At 43.4% G+C, this 24,974-nt stretch overlaps 1 long non-coding RNA gene across 2 annotated transcripts in view; it reads right to left on the bottom strand.

Annotated features, from left to right (window-relative positions):
- Nucleotides 1-24,974, bottom strand: part of LOC110398663 — a 72,008-nt gene extending 47,034 nt beyond the window's left edge. For both annotated transcript variants that reach the window (XR_002438534.1, XR_002438533.1), the window contains exons 1-2: nt 24,117-24,974; nt 20,777-20,934 (exon numbers count right to left, since the gene is read on the bottom strand). This is a non-coding gene — a long non-coding RNA (uncharacterized LOC110398663). The remainder of the gene's footprint in view (nt 1-20,776; nt 20,935-24,116) is intronic.

The raw sequence follows: 24,974 nt of genomic DNA, 5'->3' as shown, positions 1-24,974 counted from the left end.
TTTGATTTTCAGATAATTTCTGTGACATTTTTCAGCTTTTTTTTTTAATGTTTTTGTTTATTAGAGGCTCTTTTCCCACTACAGAACTTCAGTGAACTGAATTATTTTGATAAGGATTTTGATTAATATGATTAAAAAGCCTTTTCCCAATAATTACCAAGTACTATTTCATTTGAAAGATATTGACACTCTCCTGAATATTTAAGGCATAATAATTTTCAGTCACTATAACAAATCACCATACACTTCTACTCAGGCAATATGCGTGTATCTACACTTTCAGTCCTATTAAATCGAAGCTACTCTGGTGTGCAAAGTTACACTTGAAGAGATTTTTGAAAAATTGTTGTCTGTATTTTTTTCCACAAGCAACAGTACTGAACAAATCCAAAGTACTGAAATTGCTAAATTTGAATGTACAGAAGGATCTGCCAGAACAACATATATGCACACACAAAACCAAAGCACCTTAGTTAATCCAAGTGCAGAAGGCTATGATTTCAAAATTACTGAATTGTGTGGTGAGCATGGCCCTTATAAAGCAGTTGCTTCTTGAGATGCCAGTTCATTCACTCCACGCTCCAGCACCTCATCATGCAGCATTCTCTCTCTTCTCCAGCTCAATGCCCCACCACCTTCTACTCCTTAGTATGAGGCAGCTTCCTTGTCTCAAGTATTTGGAGCACTGATACCTCTCACTCAGGATGTTTCCCTTACTGATGTTACCTCTTGTATTTACATCAGTACTTCTTTCACTCAACGCCAACTGCCTGCGGGATGAGAGGGACAACCCATGGATGTCACTGCTCAACGTCCTCCATGACTCTCCCAAAACCAAAGTTTGTCACTGTGAGAAGGTTCACACAGAGGAGCAGCTCACTGCACTGGCACAAAATAAATGCTGTTATTATTGATAACATTTTTATACAACTTAATCCATGGCTCTGCTGCTCTATTGGTGAAACCAAATTAACAGAAACGTTTGTAACGTTGGTCCCTCCTAGGGTAACCCTCTGAAGCACGATCATTTATTTATTTAGTCTCCCTTATTTCAAATGGTTAAGATGATTAATGCAGCTCCCTTTACCGCAGTGACCTCTGCTTTCTGGGGGCTGTCCTTGAAGGACATCAGCTTAAGGAAAATGCTGATAAATCTCATCTCTCCTCATCAGGCTATGCAAATGATGACTCTGTTAGAACCTGTGAACACCTACTTCACAAATGTGAAAATGTGCTGGAAGAGACTTAGAAACTTCACTGGATGTGGCAATAATCTGTATTTTAAAAAAAAAGCTTCTGTACTGAACAGCAGTACAATAGTACGATACACCTTTGGAGAATGAATTGCGGCACAGTTCAGACTGGCTGATGCAGCAGTAGCAAATAGCCAGGCAGTGGGAAGTTTCAGGGTGTCATCTTTAAGAACTGGGAAATGTTTCTGGTGACACCAGCAAACAGCAGGGTTTTATGCAGGCAGTCTCTCCACGTTTGGTATCTGTTATTGCAAGGACTAGAAGATAATTTCACGTTAGACGGATGAGAGACATTTCTCCATTTCCTGCCTCCACTCTCCAATTTACAGGCAGATTATGGTTTTCTTGAACAGTATTTGTCTGTCAGAATGACTCACCATGGAGTTCCTGTGAACAGCCCCATTCCTCTAGAAAGTTTCTCAGGAGCTTGGTTAGAGCTAGGCTCGAAGGTATCGCATTTAAGCATTCATGGAGAGCCTGTCTGACAACTCCCTTGGAAGACTTTCCACCTTCACTGGCATCCTCTGTACCAAAATCTGATCAACCTCTGCAAAATCAACACCAGCTGCAAAAGCACCCAGATCTTTGCCAAATATCCATTTGCAAAGCTGTAATTCTGCTCTCAGTTAGCTCATAGGATTGCTTTTTAAGAAGCTTACTTCTTGTTTTGTACATATGTCCACAGGGATGTGCTTAAAACAAAACCATAGCAGCAGTGTCATCATTTCTGTGTTAGAAAGGCTTTTTCAAACAATGGACTTCAGTAGCATCTGCAAAGAACAGAGGGACTCGGTCACCTCTGGAAAACAGCAGCATTGGCTAAAGGTTAAACAGTGGTACAATTGTAACCATGGTGCTCCAATGAGATGAGTCACCAAGACATAGCAGCTTGCCCAGGTCTGACTGGAATTGGACTGTTTTCCCCCCGAATGCATCTGTCATAGGAAAGAATGAAAAGATCCACTTCCCACTGCAAATCACACCTTGCCTGCAGATGGGAATTACCCTTACACAGACGGAGAACAAAATACCTTTCTCCCAACAAAAACAAGGGGAGTGCTGGAAGAGATGAGGGAACAACCTAATTGCTCCTCCTTGACTTGGTCACGGTTCCCTCTAATCTGTAACGCAGCTTAATGCAGCATACCAGTCAGCATGTGATATCTAAGAAGGAGCTAGATCTACCAGCCAAAAATGGTTCCAAACCAAACAAATTTAACACAGGGTTGCATATTTGGTCAGCTAAATTATGTCTGTATTTAATTTGCACATGGCTGTGTATTTCTCTGAGTCAGCTGGACTAAGACGTGAGACATTTTAAGAAAACTTGCTCTTGTGGTATTCTTAGCTGAGTCAAAAGTAGGGAGCATCCAGACCTCCAGGAAAATGCACTGGGTGAGACTTCCCACTTGCCTTCCAGACTGAGGAGGTTCACATTTGTAGGCCCACTGGTGAAAAAAGCTGACACTTCGACTCCTGAGCCTGAAGTCTGTACCAAGGGGAGACAGCAGCGGTGAGCCCACGCTTCATGTCCACTTTTGCAGAAGAAAGGTGCAGTGAGGATACTGTCAGGGGCTATTAGCATGCCCAAAGAAGGGCAGTGAAGCTGGTGAAGGGTCTGGAGCGTAAGTCTTATGGGGAGCAACTGAGGGAACCTGGATTGTTCAGTCTGAAGAAGAGGAGGCTCAGGGGAGACCTTATTGCTCTCTGCAACTCCCTGAAGAGAGGTTGTAATGAGGTGGGGGTCAGCCTCTTCTCCCAGGTAACAGCAATAGGATGAGAGGGAATGGTCTTAAGTTGTGCCAGGGGAGGTTCAGGTTGGATACGTTTCCTCTCAGAAAGAGCGGTGAGGCACCGGCACAGGCTGCCTAGGGAGGTGGTGGAGCCACTGTCCCTGAGGGTGTTCAGGAAACGTGGAGAGGTGGCACCGAGGGACAGGGTTAGCTGGCATGATGGGGATGGGCTGACAGACTTGATGATCTTAGTGGTCTCTTCCAGCATTAACGATTCTATGATTCCACAAATGTCAACTTCATCCCCTGAGAACTCAGTCGGGAACGGCGTAGCAGCCTCCAGAGCAACTCCTTCTCCTCTCCCTTTCTTTCAGACACAGTTTCTTAGCAGTAGCCTTCATGCCTCTGATGTTTTGCCTTGTTATTTCAAAGAATGAAATTACGTGTCAGGAATGTTTGCCATATAGTTTTACCACCACAGCAGAAATATTTTAAATATTACTAGATTATTAAAGTTCTCCTCCAGGAATACTTCAGAAATAATTTTGCTGCCCTCTAGCCTACTGTTGAAGCCTCCCTAGCAGACTAGCATTATCCTTCAGAAGTGTTTCTGAAATAGCTTTACTCACTTTACTGTTCTTTTCATTACTATTGAAATCCTTCCAGAATGCTGAAGTTAACCTTCAGCAAGATGCCAGAATAACTTTCATGTTCTGGAAGGGTTTCAATACTGATTTAAAGGATATCAAAATGCACTTTTATCTCTTTTTGTTTTAGAAGAATGATTGTGGTGATAAAATATGGATGTATGCACTTCACTATGCTGTGATGCATGTTTATATCAACACATATAACTACTCAGGTAGGAGTAATAGTGGGCCTGGAACTCAGAGTAAGTTATTTTGAAAAAGAGCTTCTAAAAATTGCCAAAGCATGAACTGAGGTGGCAACAGGGACTGTGGTTTTGTTTGCTTAATGGACCTGCAAGTGAATTCTGCTGATCTTTCTCTGACAATGAAAGTTTTGAGGGCATGAGCCAACTTCTTTGATTAAAATGAGTAAGATCACAAACCTTTGCCCCGAACTCTGAACTCAAATTAAATCTATTTTGAGGTGTGAAAAATTCCTTCCGCTTTTTTGTTGTTGTGTATGCCGGGATTCAATAGGGGGAAACATTCAAACACTGAACAAAGACCACGCTCGTAATGTTTCCAGCTCCACAAGAAAATCACAAAATCCTGGGACGCATTTCTAATGCACTTGTCAACACCTGGCATTATTTAGAAAGTGCAGTGTATTTGACACAGAGAGCACTTACTATTCTCATCAGTTCCCGTGGTTCAGGTCTCTGTATTAAGTCATACAAAAATATAAATCAGCTCCAGATTCCCACAGCTGACCTAAGCATTCTTGCTACTAGCTCGCTGCAAACACCAAAAAGGTTTCTACTCATGTGAGGTGGAGAGAATGCGGAGCAAGCCAAAACTCCACCTCTTATGTCATTTGACTTAAGTGTGTAGCAAAAGAAGTAAACCCAAGAAGGCTTATTTTCCAGCTTAGAGCCACCCTCAGAAACGTGGGGGGCACAAAGGCACCGCACACCTCAGCACCTCCACCTGGACAGCTCAGTCTGCTGTTGTTTATGGGATCTTTCCTCAGGTTCATCCCCCTGGCCTGGGCATCGTGGCCAAAAAGAAGGTGCCTTGAGGAGGGCCATGGGTACCAAAAAGCACAGGATGTTTTCAAGCCCATCCTGAACACAGCCTACTCAGTAATAGTGCCATTATTTAGGAAGGAAGAATTGTGGTGGTTGCTGGCATTTTCAGGCTCCAGCACGAAGTCTTGGCTCTGCTGAAGTCTAAAGCTCTAAGCAGAATCAAGAGAATAATAAAAAAGTGATGAATACCTAAGTACTCACCGATTGTTTCTTTGCCTTCTTTGATTCAAATAGATTTTTGTCCATCAGTGATTTTTCCATTTTTCTCTGCAATTGCAGCCACAACTAGTGGGGATCAGCTAGGACCATGGGTCAATTGAGCTTCTCAGCAAGAAGTCCAAAGAGTTTTGATTTAAAACAAAATCTTCTAAAAAGATTTCCTACTGTGTCAATAAAAGGACTTATTAAACTTTCATAGGGTATCCAGTGATGTTTTTAAAATGGTTTGTCATGAATGGAAGCCTGTAGCTAAACCAATACACAAATGCATTGATGTGTTTTTTTGTGAACACCTTATAGGAATACTTTTAACAATACTACTATGCAGCTTAGAAATACAAAGTTTGGAGAACGTGATCACATTTCATCTTTCTGTCACACTAAACCAAGACCGCATATTCTGTATATGAAGCCAACATGCCACTGTACCCTGCTGTAAAAACCAAAGGGCAATAAGTCTCTTTTTACCCCAGGGCACTCCCAGGCACAAGGCTGCCTCTTGAACACTAAAGGTCCCGTGAAAATTGCAGTTGTGCCCTTGTCTCCAACAGAACTGTGTTCTGAGGCAGCGATCTCATTCTAACTGCATCACTGTGGGATCACATGCGAGAGAAGCATCGACAGTAGGATCCAAGAGCACATGCTTCAGTACAGCTAGCAAGGTTTTGCTCCTGCAAAACTCTTGAGCACAATCTGAACATTAGGCAAACGAGTGAGACCTAGGGATTAGAGTGATCATAGCCTCATCATTGCAGGATTAAGGTCTATTCAGATGATATAAAGCAGTGACAGGTTCTCCTCTCCAGGTTGTGAAAGTGCCTCTTGGATTCCAAGAGGACTTGCAGTTGTTTGGTTTATTTCATGGCAGGTTCATTTAATTATTGGATGCAAAAACATTAAATCTTTTCCTTGTTCAGTATTGCATCCCTGATTTGTTTTTTACAGTGCTGCCGCTGGAAGATTTAGAGTACAGTGGTACAAGCAGTCTTGATGATATTCCCCGCCCCACCACATATTTTCACTCTTTCCCAAGTTTCCACTTCTGAATACCAGCTATTCCTCATCACAAAGGGACCTTTACTACAACAAAATATTATTTTAAAGCCATACTAACAGTAATTAGAGGCAATCGAGTTTTATCAACTAACACAAACTGTGGGATTTCGGACTTGGATTTCAGCTGGTATTTTAATGAAGTGTGCGCTAACAACACAAAATCTTCTGTCACTCCAGCAGCTGAGTTTCATATACAGACCTTTGGTAGGGAGACCATGTGTTAACACTCAGATGCTCACAGCACATGAGCATACACACCAGCAGTCCATAGATCCATCACCTAGGTCAATTTTCTAACCCCCTTTCCCACCCCAGCGAGTGATCTGATGCAGTGGGCACGAGCTCTTACTCAGGCCCTAGACAAGCTGGCTGCAAAAATCAACGTTTTCTGTTCCAGCCCCTCCATCTGTACCCCTGGCATGGCACCCGGTACTTTCACTGACTGTCCATGAGCACTACAAATGCTGTCATTCACTGTGGACTTCACAGCTGAGGCTGATCCTGTGACCACCAAGGCAGAAGAAAATTTTGCCACCAACAGAAGCAGGTGATGGGGTCCTGCCTGTGGTTTTGCCCTGGGGAGGAGACCAAGTGCTGGATTCTTCAGCAGCCTGTGGGGCCTTTCAGATTGCAGGCTAATTGCAATCAACCAACCTGATTTTCATGTCCTACGCAATGCTGCATAAACTTCAGTAAAACAACCAATAGGGATACATCAAGTCTAGAAAGAACAACAGTAAAATTCTATTGCACAAATGCATTAAGTGTTTCTTAAAGCCACCAGAAAGCCCACAGACTCATTTAGAAGGGTTTGTGTCTTCACAGAGCAGGAATTCCAGCATTCGAAAGTGAATTTCAGTGATGCTCTCTCCTCTAAATTTCATCTCGACACAAATCACAAAAATTAACTAGAATACAGCTTTGATGAAGACGATTTCTTTTTTAAGCAGCTGGTCATAAATGATCTTACGAACTTGATACTGAAGATGAACTACCAGGCTCATTGGTACAACAATTTGATTAACTTTGAATTCATTATATGCAGTATTGCTATTTGAATAATTGCAAATTATTCCAGAGAAAAGCAGCATGACTCAAATTAAAGCTTTGCTCTTTACAGATGTGAGACCGGTGCTGAAGATGAGCTACTCAGTTGAATTACACTGTAATCTGATTAGTCTAGAACATCTATCTACTGCATCAGCTTTCTGACTTAGGATAAAAGAAACAAGTGAAAACTCCCTTTAATTTGTTCTGATGCCTACTGACACAGCCTGTTTTCAGCTGAGACATCTTTCTCTTATCTTGACAAAGTTGTAAACGTTTTTCCTACCATCCATTGCTGTTGATGCCAAAAAGTATCTTTAGGCTTTGGATTCCTTTGCTGACTGGGATGGCTGCAAAGAAGGTGACAGCCTAGCAACCAAAGGGGAGAAATGTGGAGAGGAGAAAAAAGATGTTTGCTCAATACACATGGCCCAGAAATATGATAGTGGAGAACAAGTACAATTACAAAAAAGGCTAATGTCAGCTCTTGGGGCAACAATGCCTGCACACACGCCTTGCACACACACTCAGCGCATGGGGTTCGAGAGCAACCTTCCAACAGGTGAACTGCAGCTAAGTTCTTCATCTTACGTGTGAGCTTAATGAAGGTACGAGTAGGCCTACTGGATGTATAACCTGCGGCAGTCAGAGTGCAAATGCAGTGATATATGAAGAATCAGCACGATGCTTCAGTTTTTGCTACTGAAAGATATATATGATGACACAACTAATACTATTTTTAAAAGAAATAAAGTGTGGCCTAAGAGCTCAGCAGCGAGAGATGGCTTGAACTACCCCATTAGCTGGGCTTGAATTCAGAGGGTGAATCTTAGGTGTAATTTCATGACAACTAACAACAGACAAAACACTACAGGGTAACATCTGAGTTTCCTTAAAGTTCAAGTTTTTCTGCCTCTGACACGAGAAATCTTGGGAGTACTTCAGATAACAGCTTGTAGAAACTGTGATCGAGCATACTTTGAACTTCAGTTACTACAGCAGAAAAACATTACTGAGAACTGTGTCATTCTGCTGCTCTCCTTTCCAAGAAACATAGGAATGAGGAAAGCTGTTCTCATGCAAATACGGATATGCACAGGATGCCTGCTGTCTTACCAGAAGAATTTGGAAGATCAAAGAATTCAGATCCCTTTTTCCCAGGAAGAGGGAGATGTTCAAAGTTAAGTGGGTAGATAAAAAAATGTGAGGAAGCCTGAACTTGTGCTTAGCAAGACAAAGAATGGACAGAATTGCTGGAGAGATGGACACACAAGGAGATGAGAACAAATACTCAGTGCTAACAAGCATTTATAGCTGAAGGCCAAACTAGATGATCACAATTGTCTCCTTCTGCTCCCAAAACTGCAAGCCGTGTATACATGTGTAAACACAGGATTGGCATGTAGACAGATGTTTGCACGAGTACACCAACCAGACTCTGTAACAGTACACAGTGCAGCACACCTACTTCTAGCAAGCTGATTTCTAATGTTTTTATTTCTCATGTGGTATTCACAGAAATGCATCATAAATAGGTAACTATTTAAAATGCAATCAAAGGAAAATGCCTTAGGACAGTATATTGTTATTCTTAATATCTGTTATCCCACCAGCCATGAACAACTCAGCACTGGTTGCTTCAGTGGGCTACCCCTATCTTCTAACAGTCTCAGTACAGCAGTCAGCCGTCTTCAGCTTCTTCCACAATGACCACAATTGTGTCAGGAGGAATATATTAAATGGCACCAAAACGTCAACTCCTGTTTCAAAATAATCAGTTCTAACAACTTCTCTTTTTTAATTTGATTGTACGGTAAGCATTTTTAATTGTTCAAAATGAATCGATGAAATTATTTGCTGAACATCACTGACTATAACGTGGTATGTGAACAGCATCGGTAAAACATAGTTGGTCCTTTAAACCACCTCGTTTCACATCTTTTCTGAACCACCGTAGCTCTTCCAACCAACTTATTTTGAGAGTCAAAGCCACCTGAAGAAAGGAAGATGCTTTAAAAGGATCTCAAGAATTCAAAATTTGTTTTGTACCAGATTGGAGAAAAAAATTAAAACATTTCTAAATTTCCACATAGATAAACTGTAATTAAGATTAGTCTAGGACAGATCAAAATTGTTCACTTATATTTCTTGACAATTATCTATACTCAAACCACTCTCGCCTGATGAAGGAGAATTAATGCAGCTTCTTCACAGACACGGGCAAAGACAGTGAGTGCTTCAGCTCCTACCTTCAAACCAGTGCTTAACAACTGCCATGCTGGAAGAAAGGCCATATTTGCACAACCAGCCCCTGTATCCTACTCTGTAAAGCTGGGAGGCCTGAGGCTAATGGAAAGTGCCTTTGCAGACCTTTCACTTGGTTGGCAGGAGCCAATGGTCCCAGCAGCGCACACTATTACCTAACGAACTGCACGGTCCAGCTGGCAAGCCCAAATTTCCTCCAGTCATGCAGGAAGGCCCTGCTCATCCATGCTATGGAGCCAGCTTTTCTTCCCTTGCATTTACTTCAATTGCAATCATAGAATCATAGAACGGTTTGGGTTGGCAGGGACCTTTAAGATCATCTAGTTCCAACCCCCCTGCTATAGACAGAAACACCTCCCTCTAAACCAGGTTGCTCAAAGCCCCATCCAGCCTGGCCTTGAATGCTTCCAGGGAGGGGGCATTCACAATCCCGCTGGGCAACCTGTTCCAGTGTCTTACCACCTTCAGGCTCTCTCAGCCTGTCCCTCCTAGGGGAGGTGCTCCAGCCCTCTGATATCTTTGTGGCCCTTCTCTGGACCCACTCCAACAGCTCCATGTCCTTCTTGTGTTGGGGGCCCCAGAACTGGACAGAGTACTCCAGGTGGGGTCTCACAAGAGCAGAGTAGAGGGGCAGAATCACCTCTCTCAACTTGCCGGTCACACTTCTCTTGATGCAACCCAGGATACAGTTACCATTCTGGGATGCAATAGCACATAGCTGGCCCATGTCGAATTCATCATCAATCGACACTCCCAAATCCTTCTTCTCAGGGCTGCTCTCACGCCATTCTCTGCCAAACCTGTATCTGTGCTTGCGATTGCCCTAATCCAGGTGCAGAACCTTGCACTTGGCCTCGCTGAACTTCATGAGGCTGGCATAGGCCCACCTCTCAAACCTGTCCAGGTCCCTCTGGTTAGCATCCCTCCCCTCTAGCGTGTTAAATCCACCACTCAGCCTGGTGTCATCTGCAAACTTGCTGAGGGTGCACTCATTCCCACTGTCCATGTCGCCTACAAAGATGTTAAATGACATCAGTCCCAGCACCAGTCCCTGAGGAACGGCACTCATCAGTGGTCTCCACTTGGACATTGAGCTGTTGACCACAACTCTCTGAGTGTGACCATCCAGCCAATTCCTTATCCAGCAAGTGGTCCATCCATCAAATCCATTTTTCTCCAACTTGGTGACCAGGATGTCACGCAGGACAGTGTCAAACGCTTTGCGTAAGTCCAGGTAGATGACATCAGTTGCTCTTCCCTTATCCACTGAAGCTGCAACTCCATCATAAAAGGCCATCAAGTTTGTCAGGCATGACTTGCCCTTGGTGAAGTCACGTTGGTTACCACCAATCACCTCGTCTTTATTTTCCATGTGCTTTAGTAGAGCCTTCAGGAGGATCTGAGCCGTGACCTTGCCAGGCACAGAGGTGAGACTGACTGGCCTGTAGTTCCCTGCATCTTCTTTTTTCCCCTTCTTGAAAATGGGTGTTATGTTACTCTTTTTCCAGTCAGTGGGAACTTCACCAGACTGCCATGGCCTTTCAAATATAATGGATAGCAACTTGGCAACTTCATCCGCCAGTTCCCTCAGAACCCACGGATGGGTCTTGCTAGGTCCCATGGACGTGGGCACCTTCACGTTCTTTAGATGGTCTTGAACCTGATCATCACTTACAGCAGGCAGATCTTCCTTCTCCAAGTTCTTCTTACCTTCGCTTTCTGCAGCTTGGGTAGTGTGGCTAGAGCCCTTGTGAGTGAAGACTGAGGCAAAAGAAGTCACTGAGTACCTCAGCTTTCTCTGTATCCCTCATGACCAGATCTCCAGTTTCCTTCCAGAGAGGGCCCACATCTTCCCTGGCTTTCCTTTTATCACAGATATACCTCTATAATTTCTTCTTGTTCCCCTTTATGGCTAGATTTAATTCTGTCCGGGATTTAGCTTTCCTAACCTGATCCCTGGCTGCTTGGACAACTTCTTTGTATTTCTTCCAGGTAACCTGCTCCTGCTTCCACTCCCTATAGACTTTCTTTTTGTGCTTTAAGTCCAGGAGCTCCTTGATCATCCATGGAGCCCCCCTGGCATTCTTGCCTATCTTCCTTTTTCTCGGGATGCACTGCTTCTGGGCTTGGGTCCTTGAATACTGTCCAGCTATCTTGGGCCCCTCTTCCCTCCAGGGCTTTATCCCATGTCACCCTGCCACGCAGTTCTCTGAAGAGTTCAAAGTCTGCTCCCCTGAAGTCCAGAGTAGCAAGCTTGCTGCACACACACTTTGATGCCCTGAGGATCTTGAACTCCACCATTTTGTGGTCACAAATAATAATAATAATAATAATGCTTTGTCTCAATCATTTTTACAGTTCATGAAGTACAGAACAATTGAACCAACAATGACTGCATGGTGCAGATACATTAAATATTAATTTATAATACAATAAATATTAGATAGAGAAATAGATTAAATTTCAGAGACTGTCCTGCAAGAATTAAATGTCAAAATAAGTTGTTAGCAAGAAATTATTTTAAATTACAAGCTTTGCATTTTACTTCACATGAGAGTTTTATGTTTCTACACATTAGCTACAGAAGTGTGCAACTGCTGGCAGCTGTGAGATGTGCTTGCTGGTGGTCTGCAGGAATGCCTTTCAAATAAAGAACAAAGATGCCTCTCCATGGCTTTGAAAGCTCTCTGTCTCTCTTTTAGAAAATCTTGCTGTTCACTGATCACATGGTGAAATGACTATAGGAAGACCTGAGTACCTGGATAGAGGTGACAGATTTCTTGAAGGGACGTTTTAAAAGAAGGACAAGAAAAACCCTAATTATTAGTTACCTCCTAACTAGCTAGGTAGATGATACTTCCCTTTCTTTTTAAAACACATTACTACATGGACTCCACTCTTAAAGCAACTTGGTTGTCCAACAATAAATTAAAACAGAGACAGAAAACAGAAACAGAACAGTCCCGTAAATAGACATTCTCTGCTTTTCCCTACAAGGAATTACGAGCTTTTCTGATAGCAAGAGCATGACGTTTCTATTATCTTACTGGAGGAAATGATAATGAAGATACAATAACAGAAAATAAAAGCATTTAAATAATTTTAGAACTGAAAGATGAAAATTGTTTGGTTAAAATGGAAATAGTCCCATTGTAAAAGAGATACAACTTACGGAAATGAAAATTTTTAAAAAAGATGCTGAAATAAATGAAAAGATCATCACAGAAAAAGAGTAAATCTTTTACAGAACAGCTGTGAAATGACTGATATTGGTAGCCAATAAGCATATGACTAAGTCATCCTTTTTCTTAGCAGAAGAAAATACTCATTAATGAAGAATAATGTTCTGAAAATGTGATCTAAGTGCAGAAAAGTGGTGTTTATCTTTGGCTTGTGATGCTGACATCAACAATAGAGCTCTCATATTAACCTACTGCCCTTAAAAATAAACAGAAGTGCACTTTAATCTCAGCATTTCTACTTTTAACTGAGATTAGTCCCTCCACTTTGTTGCACTACTATTAAAGTGCGAGAAAACATGTAGAAATTAAGCAAAAATTATGAGTACTTTTTAGAGCACAAGAGTCTTACTAAATCCTACTTCAGGCTCTTATGTCAAAACATTTCTAAGATGCATGAAGCTCTGCGCCATTCCAGCTTTATGGCAACAATCATTTGTATAAAACATTTTAAAAAGTATTTATGTTCCTAGTGTTACATATTAGTCCTTGCAAACACAGCCCTCAATGTTTGCCTCTCTGCAGTACCCATATATTTGTTACCAGAGTTTCAAAGTAGAACAGACCCCAGAAGTGTTGACTTCTCCAGGCTCCCATTCAACGCTCCAGAAACCGATCTCAGTTACGCCTTTGACTGCAACTGGAAATGGATCAAGGCCTTATTTTGATGATTAAACAAGCACTGTGTTTTTGAAAAGCTCTCCCTTGGAGTAGAATTCATGCAGGGCAAAGGGTGAGAGAAGGCAGAGTTGCAGGTCTGGCATTGCCCAGGACCCAGTAGGTCCTGCTGCCCTGGCTGAGCAGGTTCCCAATAGCAATGTCCTCCAGCACTCCCCTATGGCATTGAGCTGTTCTCAATGCTGACAACCAAATCCCTTTTTTTCCCCCACGGCTCTTTTTACACAGCACACATCCACCTTCTTGTTAGTATCAAGGTCCCCATTTCTTTGGCAGTGAAGAGGAGGTAGAAACTGAGAAGAGATTAGATGGAGACTGAGATGACCCCAAATAGAGGAGTTAATGGAAACAACAAAAAAACAACAACACACTGGTTTACAAACAGGGCAACAAAACTGACCCAGCATCCTGTGCTACTATGATTTCCACTACAGGTCTAGATGGAATGATTTGCTGTCTGTAATGCTCCCTGAGGACACCGGTCAGTGTCTCCAGTGTTCTTGCAACCGAGAGTTTTCCTACTAACCTGACTGGGGTGTGCTTTCCCCTGAGAAGCAGTGGGTGAAAATTCATGCTAAAATGCTGCTGTGAATCCGTTCATTTAAGAAGTTATGATTGCTGTACTCAGAAGAGACCGTTAGGAAAGAAGGGTCAATTTTCTGTGCTAAGCCGCTCCAGCATCAAACACATTACACAAAGCACTAAAACGCAAACAAGCTCGAGTGAGGTTGACCTTACTAAGCACAGATGGCAATGTAGTGGAAAGTTTGAGCCTGACATCTCCAGCTAACACATTCTAACTTCCATGAAAACGCTCCACTGCTATCAGACCCATTGAAATGTCAAAAAAACAGAACAAAATTAAATGACTTTTTCAGTCACTCTAAACAAATTAAAAAGAAACAAATCTTTAATCCAAACAAAGGAATAATTAAAAAAAAAACCACTTCTTTCAATTAGCAAATACACTCTTTTATCTGTTTCTACCTGTTCACAACTTTTGGACTACTCTAAGTGCAGCCTTTTCAGGCAGTTTGATCCTCCCTGCATTTGATGTGCATTAGTGTTCGGGTGCCCCTACGTACATCCTTTTTTGGGGGGCAATTGAACAGTTAGAAGACCACCAAATTATATCCAGATCACTACTGCTCAAGACGGCACCTTACTATTTTTTTTATTTTTATTTTGAAGTTATTCACTGCTCAGAATACATTTTTTTTTAATTGCTCTTCTTGATTTTACTAAGACACAAATGCCAAAACTTAGCGTGACCACTGTATCCAGGAGACTTCAGAGCTGAGAGAGTAGCGAGCTATATATCGGTCTGAAAACACATACTGGTCCTTCTTGAGAGGAGCAGGGTGACAGAGAGAAGGGATCAAATTTGCTAAGAGAGGTTCAGGTTGGTTATTAGGATACGTTTCTTCTCAGAAAGAGTGGTGAGGCACTGGCACAGGCTGCCCAGGGAGGTGGTGGAGTCACCATCCCTGGAGGTGTTCAAGAACCGTGTGGATGTGGCACTGAGGGACATGGTCAGTGGGCATGGTGGGGATGGGTTGATGGTTGGACTTGGTGATCTAAGAGGTCTTTTTCAACCTTAATGGTTCTATGATTCTGTGAAATTTCCAGCCAGCAGCGTCATATGTCCAAGCATCTTCCTGGTGTGTTCTGCCTCCACACCGCTCCATCCACAGTTAGAAGTAAAAGAGTCAAGGACCGGCTAGGAACAGTGCATGCTCATCATATCAACAGTGCTGGTGGGACAGAAGTCAGTGACCAAATCATGAATTGGATGACAAATGCACATAGTGATTTTAAGCTGCCGGTTGGAAGGAAGGAAGGGAGAGAAGGAAAAGAAAGGAAAAAAAATCCCCTTTCTCAGGTGCTTCTACAGCAGTTCTAACATGCTGTTCATCCATCTCCCTGCATTCGGTTGGCGTTGGCGAGTGGGGCCTGGCTGCAGTGAGGGGCACATTCCACACTCTTAGCTGGATGTGTTGGGAGCCTTTCTTCAGTGTGGGGCCGCCCACCTCCTGCCAGGATGGAACGTCTCGCCCTCAAGCTTGGTTCGCTCACACAACTCTGCCTCAAGGGGCCTTCACAAAGACACATTATTCCCCAGATAGCCTGGCTCTTAGTACGTGCTTATTTTTTGGTCATTTCTCATTTGCTCTTCGCATTCATCAGGACCCAGGTGAGATAAACACTCTCCAAAAGACCTGCCTTTTCCTATTAGCCTGAAAAATTCTTTGTAGATGAAAGTATGGCAGACAAAAGATGTTTCATCTCCCATCAGCTCTAGCAGGAGGTTTACGGCTCACTGGAACTCTTCTTCCTAAACACGTAAGCGTCTCCTGAGAGTTCAGAAAGCTGTGCATGAATATGTAGGCATGCACCAGACAAGCAAAGCAGATGTTGCACTGAACTCTGCTGGGGTATCTCAGATCACAGAAACTAACCTATGGCATCCTTTCCAGCTGCCAATTTAAGCATCATCTCCTCCCCCCCTCAAAAAAAAAAAAAATACTCCAGCCCTGCCCTATCTGCATTCCTGTTAATAAAAGCAAATACATTTTCAATCAAACCAAAGTGCAAGTAAAGAAGCCTATCGAAAGTGAGCGCCAGCACTTTGTAACAGGAAGCAGCAGTGTGCTTTCATGGGGAATGCAATGAGGATACAGCCTGATGAGGTCCTCCCACATTAAACAGCTTTTTAAACTATGATATAAGAAGAATGGCTTCAAGTTGCGCCAAGAAAGGTTCACATATGGTACTAGGAAACATTTCTTCTCAGAAAGAGTGGTGGTGCACTGGCACAGACTGCTCAGGGAGGTGGTGGAGTCACCATCCCTGGGGGTGTTCAGGAAACGTGGAGATGTGGCACTGAGGGACATGGTCAGTGGGCATGGTGGGGATGGGCTGGGCTTGGACTTGGTGATCTTAGAGGTCTTTTCCAACCTGTGTGATTCTGTGATTCTATGATTCTAAGCATGACTTTGTCACTTTGCTCTGTATGACATAGTATCTTTTATAGCCTGGTGAAGGAAAAAGATTCATTCTTCCGCACCAAAGAAATAAGAGAAAACTGATAGTAGCTTCTACAAAGTGCAGACCTAACACTGCCTTTTGGCAGACAACACTGGCTAACGATAACTATACAACTTAAGCAAGAAGGATGAAATGACTCAAGATGTAGAAACAAACAAAAGCAAACAAATATCAGTAGAGACTTGCACAGATCTTAACATTCAAGTAGAGACTATCTCCACTACACAGTGAGAATGAGCTTGTTAAAGAAAGCATGGGGAGTCAGACCTGGAAAAGATGCGGACCTGACTGCAATTCCCTTCTGCTCAGAGCTACGTGCTCAGCTCCACTATGCTCCTCAGAAAATCTCAGCTTCTTTTCGGGCATGCGCTGGGTTGTTGTTCTGTTTGACCACAGTTAATCTGGTTTAAACTTCAGAAAAATGTATTAGAGAGAATGATATTGTCTCTTTTCAGCACAGGATACTGTATAAACGCACAGTTTCTGCGGTGTGTTCTTCAGTGGCACCTTTGCAGCAGAGATGACATACCACATACAGCTACGAGTTCCCAAATTCAAAAGTCCCAGGGTTATTCCCCAAGGATGACCAAACTCACAATGTTAAATGGTAAGCCAAATTGCCCCTTCAACAGCAGTGATGGAAGGGTCAGGAACTATCTCCTAGCTAAAAGGTGGAATAAGCAATAGGTGCACTTGGGTCCCATGGCTGGGAGAGCTAAGCCAGATGCTGAGAACATCAGGACTGGATGTTCCTTCACATTTAGGCTTCCCACACTAAATGCAAAATATCAACCACCTGACTGAGCGATTTCCAACACAACACACTACTTGGGTGAGAACTTTGCTGCAATTATGTACTGCACTGTTGCTTGTATTTGCCCAGCAACTTCATCCTCCTACTACTATGTATACCAAGGGGGAAAACATTGCTTAGCTGGAAGTTCTGGGAATGAAACTCAGTGCCACTACAATGAGGAGGAACAACATCAGTGACTTCAGTCCAGCAGCCCGCCCAGGAAAACAGACATAAATGTAATTGCTCAGATTATTCTGCCTCATTTTAAAGAAGACAGTAAGAGCCACAAGGCTGGGATCTTCAGACAAACAAAACCACAAGTGCATCTGCAAGATGTCTGTTTAAATCTGCAATATTTCTTTTGTATCCAGAGAGTCCACTGAAAGTAACAAATAGATGATGCTTATTTTTCCACTATGGCTAAGTCAGAGAAGCTAATAATTCGAGGAGCTGGCATTCTGTGACTCACTTAGCCCAAGGGAGGCAGGCATAAACTGTGTGCTAATGCAGATGTTTGAAGGGGGAAAAAGCCGTATTTTCTCTGGGAGAGAACGAGGAAGTGACAGCCATTGAGATTTAAATGACAGCGTGTGACATTAGGAGCCACAATTAAAAGTCATTATGGGCTCCACAGTAACAAATTATCATTGTATGCTACTCCATCAGGAAAACAAATTAATAGATAGACCAGTGGCTTAACTCAGGAGGAAGAAAAGATCAGGAAAAAAAAAAAGACACTGACTAAACTGATTTGAAGCAGAAGGCAAAGGATAAACCCAGATCCCTGATAAGGGCTCCCTGGGTACCGCCCGTGCACTCAGCGCAGGCAAGAGAGCTGTGGGCTGAGGGGGCAAGTGGATCCAACACGCAGTGCTCTTCTAGCCTTCTGTTAAGGCCAGCCCAGAGTTTAACAGGGGAGTGCTTACTGTTCCCTTTACCATTTATTTCACAAATGATGAAACTACGTCTACCAAAAGCTTCTACCATGTCTACCTGTCCATGTATAAAAAAGCTGTCCGTGTCTACCTCCATGAAGTGCCTGGTCCGCAGTCATGGTAAACTTCTCCTCAGACACCAAATTCTCAGGTTGGATATTAGGAACAATTTATTGCATCCACACCACAGAACTGAACAGGCCTGGGAGAGAGTCTCGAGCTCCTTCACTGGTGTTTGTGCATGTGCTCTTAAGCATCTTCATGTGAGTGCTTTACAGAAAGCATTGCACAGCTGTGGCTAGGGTAAAGCACCAAGAGATGTGTCACAGCATGTAGGGGATGTAGTTCCAGATACATTGGTAGCTGCTCGATAAACTTACATTACAGTAATAAAATTTAGCCAGGTGCTGTTCTCTCCTGCTTTCTTATTTCCAAGTTTGGAACCATATCATTATAGAGAGGTAAGTCTTATTCCTTTACATATACCCAATTATTTGATGTAATATATATATAAATAATGAATGATACTAAGAATGATCATCAATATCCCAATAGTTTCATGAGTCATAGTGGCTACATTTCCCTGGCAGGTTCCTAAATGTGATCACGGGATGCTTTTACTCTCTGAATGTTACTCTTCAGTGAACACGCAGAAATGTTGGAGAGAGGGACTGTGAGCTCCTGCATGGCTGACAACAGTCCGTTGCTCAGTCTCACATCTCTGATCTGAAAGTTTACACCTGGAAGTTACTTTCATTGCTGGCTAAGCTGCATGGGTGGGCTCTGTTCAGCCCCTAAATCACTAAGAGACAGCTTGGCAGCTTGGGTTTCCTGAGTGCTCGTATAAGTTCTAAGTCTCTGTCAGGATGGCAGGAATAAAATAAGATAGAGTAAAATAAAATGAAACAGAAAAAGATAGTATTCTATACTATAAAATACAAAAGAACTGAGAAGGTCCGGAGACTGGAGAGTAATGTTACATTCTGTACATGCCAAAGCAAAGATCCTCCTCACACACGGGTGCTTGGAGGACAAAGTGCTGTTTAAATAGGAAATGGCAGATGCAGTTCCTTGCTCGTGGTTGGCACCCAACCTTTTCTCTGTCCGTTCTTAGTGCTTTCTTCTCCTTCACTGACTACTCTGAACTGCAACACTGCTATAAACAAATACTGCTGCCAGAACTCAACATACAAATTCTTTGTATGCTGAATACAAAGTAAGATCTTTCTTTATAAACAATAAAAGCATGAGTTTGTTATTTCAAAATCAGAGATTTTATTAGTATTGTATATAACTGTTCAGCACCTAGCAGTTCTGTGAGAAACTTGAGCCCTACAGTAACAGAATTAGGATTCTCTTGTTCAAATTTAAAATTATCACTGGTAGGTGTTCTAATGAGAGCTCATCACTGTAGGTTGCCCTTCAGTTTAGCACAAAAATTTCTAAGAAGTGTGTTTATTTCATCACAAAATAGGACATCTGAAATAGGTCCAGTAAGATTTACCTCAAGAAAGCCCAGTTCATAGAATCATAGAACGACAGAATCATTAAGGTTGGAAAAGACCACTAAGACCATTCAGTCCAGTTCCAACCCATCACCCCCACGCCCTCTTACCAGGTCCCTCAGTGCCACATCTCCAGGGTTCTTGAACACCCCCAGGGATGGTGACTCCACCACCTCCCTGGGCAGCCTGTGCCACTGCATCACCGCTCTTTCTGAGAAGACATTTCTCCTAATATCCAGCCTGAACCTCCCCTGGTGCAACTTGAGGCCATTCCCTCTCACCATATCACTGATACCTGGGAGAAAAGGCTGACCCCCACCTCACTACAACCTCCTTTCAAGTCACTGAAGAGAGCAAATTCCTTCTATATATGGACTAACGTGGCGCAAACAGCACTTCAGGTGCAAGTATCTGTGCAGCAGGTATCAGAAAGTTGTCCATTCATATAGTCATACAGTGCATTTCCCCCCAACCCAAACAGCTTATCTTTTGGGCACACAATGCTAGAATGACAAAAAGGAGCACAGTACTTCAACCCACCTGCAGCCAACACATCTCATCTGAGTCCCCAGGGTGGGCACTTAATTAAAAACAACAAATGGAATAACAGTATATAGATCTTCTACAGTATTTGAATCATATTGAGGTAATCCCAGTTTTAATGAAAAGATCAGTAACGCGTATTAAAAGGCCTGAAGAGAAACACTGTGACCTTAGAGCCAGAAGAAAACAGTTGATGCAGCAAGAGATAACAATTAGAACTTGATTATATATGATTACAAAATGATTATAACATCTCCTAAAACAGGAACCTAATGATGAGTGTTCAAAGCAAAAGACTTGTGTTGATGAAAACCAAGCTACAGCATCATAAACTGAAACAGTGAAATGATGAATCAGTTTAGAATCTCTAGCTTTGTAAAGGAGAATGCCTTCGCACATTACCCGGAAGCATTTCGTTTCCCTTTTCTTTTTCAGTACACACCATGCCTTTTTATACCTTGCTGTATTTATTCAATAAATTTTTGATGCAGAATGGTTCACTCATTTTCTGGGGGCTGATTTCCTTCTACAGAGGCATGTAAGCAGGTTATGTATTTACACCACTGACACACCTTTAGATACCTGGTGGAAAATGGGGCATGCCTAGCAAGACACACAGATGGCTACATGAGCAGGGCAACAATCGCAGAAATCTGGCAGATGAATACTCAGTGATATGTTTATATCTACTGCTGAATTTGGTGTCTGTGGAGACCTGAAGTACTTCCCCTTGTTGACTCACGTTTGGAAGCACTGTCAGCAGAAGTCCTTCCAGGGCCACCAGAGCTTGTGCCGCTGTTTTCTGGGAACATCTCTCCTGCTCTCCCATCCCAGACAGGCTGTAGAGCGCTCTGGTAAAACATGAGTGGTAGATTGAGGCAATCTTCTGGCACATAACATCTGTAGAAAAAAATATATGTTTTTTTTCCTCAAAAGCTGTTCCATTTTCAGAAAACTGAGCCTGACAAAAACCTGTCCCTGTCCCCTCCCTGCTCCTCCCCCTAGCTCCCATCACTCACACCCAATGTATTTATTCTTTTATCAGATCAGAGAGCAGCATTTGGATTATTTCAAACAGCCAACGTTAATCATCAGGACAGAACCTGCGGTTGTTATGTGGTGGGTCTGTGCTCAGCTGTAAAACACTTCTGCAGTGTCTCACCCTCGCGTGAGCAATAGGTTGAGTGAAAGCAAGACCACCAAAGCCTGGGCTGCTGTCACAGAGGTGGCTGCTCAGCCTGAGGCTCCTACCGCCTTTCCTTTTTATCTTTGTTTAAAACAGAGATGCAAAGACAGAAACATCTCTCTTGGGCCATTCAACACATCTTCAATCACACAACGGGATGTCAGTAAATACCAAATAGATTTTCTTACTATTCAAATTAATCACTATTCTGTAATATAGCAAATATAGTTACGTAGCTATCGGACTATTTTTTTGCGTGCTGCGCCTCAAACTGTAAATGTAGCCCCTTGGTGAGTGGCATTCTCTTGTCTATTTGAGAAGGCTCATTAATGAGTTATTCACATCTATTGTGCTCTCCCACTGAAACCTTTATCTCCCTTTCCTGCTTCCCTGCTTCTAAAATAAAGGTTATGAGTGAATGAGCATTTGCCAAAAGAAAAAGATAAAACTTGAACAGAAATGATGTTCCTGCAAACACCTTCTCCCTAATGTGCAACCATTCATTTGCTCTTTGCAATAGTCACATCTTCATATCTCCCTATCTTTTAAGCTGCTTTTCATTTTGAGTGGCCATCGTTCAGAAGCGTGCTTCAGAGCACCAGGTGGTCTAATATAATATTTATGGGTTCAACCTTTTTGCTAGCTACTCCTCTGTACCAAACTATAGATTACATATACAAGTTTTCTCAGGAAAGCAAATCGAAACTTGAAACAAATGCGGCCCACATTATGCAGGGGGTCAGAGAAGATGTGCATAATAGTCCCTTCTGGCCTGAAAAAATCTAGGAATCTATGAATTTAGAAATAACTGCATAAAATACTACACTCCAACCCTAAATTTTACACTAAATCTTTTCAAATATTAATGAGAAGCTGTGAAGCTGAGAGAGGACAATGCCCTTGGATCCCTGGCTAAGGGATGTTTGCCAGGCTCTCCCCCAAAAAAACTTTTAGTTTCCTAATGAATGATAGCAACAGCTTACAGGCTGGGCGAGTGAGTAATGAACCTATCAGTTCATTAAAACATCATCATCATCACCTACAATACCACAAAACAACCAGGACACATTACCATCCATGTAAACTGCAAAGGAATTAATTAAAAAGCTTAAGAGATACTGCCACGTCATTGCCAAGACCTCTGCTCCTTGGCTGCCTCTGTGCTGATCGTGTATACCCTCCTAAAACATGGTAGTTTTCATCCACTAAGTTCCCTGTATTTAGGTGGGTTTAAGTAAAGTAAAGAGAAATTTTCCAGTATGTTTTGTCAACCCTGCTCTTCTTTCTCTGCATACCCTTTACCCTCTGCATACCCTGGTATACTCTTTACTGCACAGATGCTTTCCTGTCTCCAGTCACTTAGATACCTACAGCACAGTGCTTGCATACAGCAGGACCCAGGAGCTGCTGTGAGCTCCTGGAAAGAACCATAGAGTCACAGAAAGGCTTGGGTTAAAAATCAACCCAGTCCCAACCTCTGCTGTGGGCAGAGTTACCACCCAGTAGATTAGGTTGCCCAGGACCCCATCCAACCTGGGGACAGGCAGGGTTTTGGCACATAATGAGTTTGTGCCTCAGTTCTCCACTGCGAAGATGATTTTCTGTCTCTCATCAGGGTTTGGGGAAATTAATTTATGTCTCTCTGAGAAGCACTGAAATATATTTTCCTTTTTTTCCCCTCCTGATGTACTTGAACAAGAAACCTGAGGAAAACGCCCCAGGATTGCACATACATAGAATCACAGAATCACCAAGATTGGAAAAGATCTCCAAGATTATCCAGTCCAACTGTCCACCTATCACCAATATTTCCACTAAACCGTGTCCCTTAGTACAATATCTAAATGTTTCTAGAACACCTCCAGGGTCAGTGACTCCACCACCTCCCTGGGTAGCCTGTTCCAGCAACTGACCATTTTTTCAAAGATGAAATATTTCCTAACGTCCAACCTGAATCTCCCCTGGTGGAGAGATCTCCACCCCTAGGTGGATCCCATCTAGCCCCATGTACTTGTGGCAGTACAGGTGTAGTAGTAGGTCTCTAACTGCTTCCACCTGAATTGTGGGGGATTTATTCTGCTCCCCATCCAAGACTTCCAGGTCAGGGAGTAGAGTACCCTGAGGATAAGCGGTCCGGCTTTTAAGGACAGATGTAAAGAAGGTTGAGGTTCTCAATGCCTTTTTGTTATCCTCAATGGTCATGCTCCCCGCTGCATCCAGTAAAGGATGGAGATTCTCCCTAGCCCTCCTCTTATTGTCAATATATTTGTAAAAAAGTTTTTTGTTCTCTTTTATCCCAATGGCCAAGTTGAGTTCAAGCTAGGCTTCTGCCTTTTTAATTTTTCTCTCTGCACATCCTAACAACTTCTTCATACTCTCCTTGAGTTGCCTGTCCCTTCTTCCACAGGAGGCAGAGTTTCTTTTTCTCCTGGAGCCTCAGGAAAAGCTTCCTGTTCATCCATGCCAGTCTTCTTCCCTCACCGTCTCATCTTGCAGCACAAGGTGATAGCCTGCTCCTACGCCTTTAACCCCTCACAACAGACAACCTCACGGGTGGACCCCCCACCACATCCTCACTCACCTCTCTCTCAAGTTCCAGAGCCTCAAACCTATTACGTAGGGGCACCTGGGAAACTGAGGTAGGTCACAACAGAGGTTGTCTGTGACGCCAAGCTGGGACCTGTTTCCACTCCTCCTCTTCCCTTGAATTGTCTCCCTCTGCTCGATGATGGCAGGGCAAGGAGCCCACCACCGTCTGGGGGGGTATCCCCCTGCTGTCTTTCTCGCACATTCAGCAGTTACTCCCCCAGTCTATCTCCTGCTCATACTCCCTGACAGTCCTTAATCTCCCCACCTCCTCCTTGAGCTCCTCCACCACACTGAGCAGATCACCCACCTGCTCATGCCTCACGCAGGTGGAATCCCTGCCACCCTTCACCGGCAGCAACAGGCTCAGGCACTCACTGCAGCCAGAGACCTGAACCGCCACATAAAAAAGGCAAGAACTCCGTCTGCGTCGCCACATTCTTTCTTGCCAGAGCTTTCTGCGTCGTGGAGACCACGGCTAGATTTGCTGTCTGCTTGGCAGCCGATAGGCGAGCCGGCCTCTCGGGCGGGCCGAGACGCTCGCCCGCCTCCTGCGAAGTGCCCGCACAAACTGCCGGGCCGCGCCCTTCCGATGCGCCTGTGAGCTGCGCTCCCTAGGGGGTGTTCCCGCCGCTGCTCCCGGCTCTGCCCTTGTGATGTCAGAACGCCGCTGCCACGAGGAGGACAATGGCGCGCGGCTGATGCTCCCTGACGGAGCTGCCCCTCAACCAGCCGAGGCAATACCGTGCTTCGTCACGGAGTGCATCCGCTCCAGAGCAGAGTACCTCACCAAAAAAAAGTAGTGGTGCAAATCTGAGCTGTTTGGTTCTGGACTAGGTTGTTGCCCAGTTCCCGTGGCTGAATCAACATTTCACGTGTGATAGATACAGTAGTTTCTGCATCCCCTTTGAAACACACTGGGATGGTGTGCCAATGTACATGTGGCATCTGGGCAGGCAAAATCTGCCGAGCTATAGCGACGTGACGCACTGGGGTTTGCTGTGGCTCTTTGTTTGTGGAGGAGTGGTTTGCTTTAGAAGTTAAGCGTAAATAAACCAAAATTACAACAATAGAAGTGACAGCCACCTAAAAGTTCCTTCTAGTTTGGCTTAACCACATCTGAGATAAGCAAACATAGAACAAAGTTCTCTAAGGCAAACAATCAAAG

The sequence above is a fragment of the Numida meleagris genome, chromosome 4 (assembly GCF_002078875.1).
Source record: "Numida meleagris isolate 19003 breed g44 Domestic line chromosome 4, NumMel1.0, whole genome shotgun sequence".
Lineage (NCBI taxonomy): Eukaryota > Metazoa > Chordata > Aves > Galliformes > Numididae > Numida > Numida meleagris.
The sequence above is the reverse complement of the archived record's forward strand: the minus strand, read 5'-3'. Positions and strand labels throughout refer to the sequence as shown.